Genomic DNA, 6,000 nt, shown 5'->3' with positions numbered 1-6,000 from the left:
CCTGTGAACGAGAGCGACACAGTGATGCTGAGTAGGACTGCAAAGACCTGTGAGTAAGAGCGACACGGTGATGCTGAGTAGGACTGCAAAGACCTGTGAACGAGAGTGACACGGTGATGCTGAGTAGCACTGCAAAGACCTGTGAACGAGAGCGACACGGTGATGCTGAGTAGGACTGCAAAGACCTGTGAGTAAGAGCGACACGGTGATGCTGAGTAGGACTGCAAAGACCTGTGAACGAGAGCGACACAGTGATGCTGAGTAGGACTGCAAAGACCTGTGAACGAGAGCGACACAGTGATGCTGAGTAGGACTGCAAAGACCTGTGAACGAGAGCGACACAGTGATGCTGAGTAGGACTGCAAAGACCTGTGAACGAGAGCGTCACGGTGATGCTGAGTAGGACTGCAAAGACCTGTGAGTAAGAGCGACACGGTGATGCTGAGTAGGACTGCAAAGACCTGTGAGTAAGAGCGACACAGTGATGCTGAGTAGGACTGCAAAGACCTGTGAACGAGAACGAGATTGTGATGCTGAGTAGGACTGCAAAGACCTGTGAACGAGAAGGACACGGTGATGCTGAGTAGGACTGCAAAGACCTGTGAACGAGAAGGACACGGTGATGCTGAGTAGGACTGCAAAGACCTGTGAGTAAGAGCGACACAGTGATGCTGAGTAGGACTGCAAAGACCTGTGAACGAGAACGACACGGTGATGCTGAGTAGGCCTGCAAAGACCTGTGAGTAAGAGCGACACGGTGATGCTGAGTAGGACTGCAAAGACCTGTGAACGAGAGCGACACGGTGATGCTGAGTAGGACTGCAAAGACCTGTGAACGAGGGCGACACGGTGATGCTGAGTAGGCCTGCAAAGACCTGTGAGTAAGAGCGACACGGTGATGCTGAGTAGGACTGCAAAGACCTGTGAACGAGAGCGACACGGTGATGCTGAGTAGGACTGCAAAGACCTGTGAATGAGAGCGACACGGTGATGCTGAGTAGGACTGCAAAGACCTGTGAACGAGAGCGACACGGTGATGCTGAGTAGGACTGCAAAGACCTGGTCGCCTAGGAGGCATCCGAAACAGCCCGAGCCACCTCAGCTGCTCCTTTCGACGTGAAGGAGCAGCGACTCTACTCCGAGCTCCTCCCGGGTAACTGAGCTCCTCACCCTATCTCGAAGGGTGCGCCCAGCCACCCTGCGAAGGAAACTCATTTCGGCCGCTTGTATTCGCGATCTTGTCCTTTCGGTCATTACCCAGATCTCATGACCATAGGTGAGGGTGGGAACGTAGATCGATCGGTAAATCGAGAGCTTTGCCCCGACTCAGCTCCCTCTTCACCACGACAAACCGATACAGCGACCGCATCACTGCTGACGCCGCACCGATCCGTCTGTCGATCTCAGGATGTCCAGGATGTACTTCCCGTAAATCATATAATTACTCTTCAAAGATAATCAGCTCTCTGACGTTTTTACTTTGCAGAAGTATCTCTCAGGGAAAATTCAATGGAAGAATTCAATCCAGACTCCCGTGTTTTTGAGCCTCTCTCCAGATCCTTCCTCTTTGGCACATATTGTTTTTAGCCCGATTTCAAGTGGCTGTAAAATGTTCCTTAGTGTACCTGAGCATTGATATTTTAAACTTTACATTTGGATTAATGTCTGAGTACAGAAAACTGGGCTGGTCAGGACTATAAACTGACCTGGGGCGCCCTCAGCAGGCAGTCGTGGGAATGACGTGACAGTGAAAACAAACTTTCACCCATTTTGTGTTCTCTATCTGATCCAATAAAACACAGAAAACACAGATTGGAGCTCGGAGTTGGAGTTTAAAAGCTTAAAAAGCCAGTTTTACATTAAATGTGTCCCCGGTTCTAAACACACATTTGTTATCAGCATTGGTTTATCTGTGACTGCCCATGAACCTTTCTTCACTTATGTCTCCAAACCATCCATCTTTTAGTGTTATGGCCCCAGGCGTTGGTCTATGGGGCCCCGGCACCTAGGGGCCACTTCACCCGCTCCGTTGACTGGTCAATGATGTGGAGACCCTCGCTAATCAGAGCCTCTCCAGAGCACAAGGCAACATAACAGGTCCACGGGAGAGATCTATGGGCTCCGCTGTACGGCCACACCATCCCTATGGTACAGTCATAACCTTGACTTCATCATAAATAAATAAACAGGCTAATCGCGCGGCTAGTGCTAACAGCAGCTTATGAATACTCTCACTGAGGAGGGTCTGTATCCGCTGAAATGTATTTTATTAATCTTTTTTTATCAGGGAAGGCCCAATGAGAGTACAAGCGCCCTGTTTCATAGCAGTGAATAACAATGCAATATTTACCAGAAGATTTTACAATTATCAATTAGAACAAGTACAATGTTCTTTATACATATTTAATACTAAGCGTTTTAGATGTGAAAGAGGCACTAAAGAGTTCAATTGTAAATGTCTTTCAAGTATTCAGTGAGAACGATGAGAAAGACCTCTCAGACAGACGCTGTAAACGCTCAAAAACTTAAAGCAGTACTAAGTAACTCTTGCCATCCATCCTAGAGGCCATGAACGCAACTGCAGGTTCGTAGCAAGTTGTGATTTTTTTTCCGTATTAATTGTCCGTGAGAGTGAATACTACGCTGACAGAAAAGGCAAAGGGAGAGAGGGATATTGTACATCCAATTACACAATGGAAATCATTTTTTTCTCTCAAACTTGGCTGTAAATACTGTTTAAAGTGGCGTTAGCCCTACGTTAGCTTTGCCCGTTAGCCTGTTAGCTGCTTCTTCGTGATTCTATTAGTGTGTATTGTTGCTCCGGTCTGGTGGCAGTCAAGTTGCAAGTATGGTTTTCTGGCCAGAGACACCAGGGGGAGATGAAAGACCCCCCAATTAACACTTGTATTAGGTAAAGAAGTTACTTAGTACTGCTTTAAAGGTGCATTATGCAACTTTTTATGCGCAAAAAAAACCTTTCCATCACAGTGGTCTTACTCTCTAGTAAGGTTTTCACCGCTGACATACCAGAAAGCCAAAACAATTTGATCCTGGAGCGTCCTAGAGACCACTGTGATGGAAAGAAATGGAATGGAGATGGAACTTTTTTAGGTGGGAATAATATAAGTTCCATAATGCACCTTTAATGAACAAGCGGACCCCCTAATATCCACACCCTCCGCAATGGCGAAATCCAGGTTATGACTGTACTACAGTGAAGGTGACCCAATATGATAAAGTACGATGCTTTTGGAGTAGACTGTGATTCCCCTGTCACAGTTTTGGCTCATTTAGCATTTACAATGTTTGACTGACGTTCATCCCAACCGGCGGCCTGTCTCCGGTGTTTGCACAGCTCGCCTCGACAGTGACCAACCATCTGGTTTGGAAATGAGGAATTACACATTGTAAAGTCTCGTCCCTGAGGTATTGTAACAGTTTTTATTTTAAGTTCTGTATCCACTGACATTGGTCTGGTACCATCGAAAATCGAACTCTAATAACATGTCTTCTTTATCACCTCCACCCCACTTGATTGACTTCAAAGTGCACAGCTCAGGCCTCCCTCTCCAGCCGTCCCCGCAGACCATTACCTCCTCCTCCTCCACTGTCCCGCTCACCCTGGTCGGACGGCGTCTCACCAGGGAGCTCCGTTTGTCTTGATGTGACTGAGGCTACTGTCCCAACCGCCCCGTGGTGCGAGGAAGTGTGTGCAGCGAGTATGGTGGACTGGACATGGTCCTGTTCGAGTGGACCCGGTGCTGGTCCAGGATTATCACTGCAGTTTACCCATCATGTTTATCTAACAATAAAGATGATGAAGTGGATCCATTATAAATAATATATCGCCCTATCATGGACACTCAAAGAAGTTTAGGGTGAAAATATATCGACCAATGCCGCAGGAAAGTAAAGAAACAGCGACAACAGTATATAAAAACATGCGATGCATTAAGGCCGAGTGTAATCGACAGGTGTCCCTAACTAGATGTCTTTCTTGGAACTGAACCAACAAGTGGCCCTCAACATGTCGTGGAGTCGAGGAAAGAAGATGATCTGAGGCACTCTGACTTAGTTAAAAGTCCTTTATTGAATGGACATGTCGTGGAGTCGTTTGGTGAGTCAAATCTGTGGTGGAAACTGTTGTAAATGTACACTGCCAGTAGATATGACATAGATATTTCCAATAGAGACCTTTTGCCGTGATCACTACTTTGTCCTCATGGCATTTTCTCGCAGCTGACCAAAATAGTAATCAAAGCAAAAGGTGGCTATTTTGTAGAATCCAAAATACAGTGTATGTTTGTGTTTACAGTACAAATACAGTATATGTTTCGTGTTGTTTCAACCTTTTTGCTTCCAACATCATTCCATATGTGTTCACTGATATTGCAATTGCATCAGTTACAGATAAGAAAAACAGTAAATAAAAAAGTGAAAAATGTGTCCAAACTAAAGCCTCAGGACGGCAGAAGAGGGCCGACTAGATCCACATGAACATTTTCCAAACGCCTCTCAGGAATCACATCTTGGCACATAGACCGGGCCGGGCCACACAAACTCGGCGCACGCCAACTTTAACCCCAGGATGTGACGGGGGAGAACAGCAGCAAACACAAGACATTTCATAAACTTTCTCTGCCAGCTCAGTAAGTGTGTGCATCCAAGTGGATTGACTCAGGTCTGTGAGAACACTGCGATTCATCTGCCAGGCCTGTGTGAGGCGCTGTGGCGCTCCCAAAGAAACTAGACCAAGACTTTCTGAATGATAAACAAAAACGCCGCTGGTGAATGTGAAACTTCTCAATGTATTGATGAACTACAGAAGAGACGAGGAGGTGGATTTATTCTTCAGACATAACGGGACAAAAGCAGAAAAACTGTCAGTGACCGGACTTTTACGGTTTACAAACATCTGTTTACAGACCCCCAAAACGCCGGTTTCATGTGTATAATAAGCTGGATTGATCAAATATTTTTTGTGTTTTGTCTAGAGCTTAAAGCCACTTTAAGCGATCCCGTTTTGCCGGTCCGACACCGTTGCATTCCCATCAAGCACCACTAGATGCGCCACCATGTACGCCACAGTTGCTGACAGCAGAAGGAGACCGGCGCCACACCTCCCTCACCTCACATCCCCCCCATTGAGTGCAATCAGAACAGCTTAAAAAGTGTGGAGGGGAGTGAGGGGCGTGGGTGACGGGAGGGGGGGTGGAGCCGAGCAAGGTTCACTACTCCACCTACTGACGGAAAAAATCAAAAAGACTTAATGCAGCTTTAACTCTGTGTGGACAGGGGCACTGCTTTTGCCCGTTTGTTTTTAATCAAGCTTTAACACCAAGCAATGGAAAACACTTAAGTAAGGAATATAACACGCTTGTTTCAGTTATCAGCACAATGCGGAAGCAAGAGTCCAAATCAAATTGAAGTGGGAGGAAACTGAGTCCGCCATTAGCATGAACTGAATGAGCAGGATTTCTCAAACATCCAAAACTCCAGGGGCCGTATTCCTAAAGATTCTGAGAATCCCCTCAGAGAGCTCCTAACTCAACCTAAAACTTCCTAGCAAGGAGTCTAAGCTCAGGAGTGATTCCAGAACATTCTCAGAGAACACTGAGCAAGGAATGGACAAAAACTTCTATTTTAGTGAGGAGGTGTGGCTGACCACATTGCTAGGTATGAGTCATCATTTCAAAAGCTGTGATTGGTTGATCCTAAAGGCTAGATAAAAAATATATACTTTTGGTGATAAAAGGTAAAGAATGGACCCTCAAATCAATAAACTTAATCATAGAATCTAATGTTGTGAAGACTGTGAAATCGAAAATAATATTTCACATAAAAGAAAATGTCAGATAGATCACATACAAAAAAACAAAATAATGAATGGAAAATCGATAGTAAGCTATACGTTTTTGTCATGCTGGTCATCATTTCGTCTCACTTTGGTGTTGACGAGGGTAAAATGGGGAGCTTGTAAAGTGCAGCCATCCACTGGAA

The sequence above is a fragment of the Gobius niger genome (genome assembly GCF_951799975.1).
Source record: "Gobius niger genome assembly, chromosome: 21".
NCBI classification, from domain to species: Eukaryota; Metazoa; Chordata; class Actinopteri; order Gobiiformes; family Gobiidae; genus Gobius; species Gobius niger.
Note: the sequence above shows the minus strand (reverse complement) of the source record.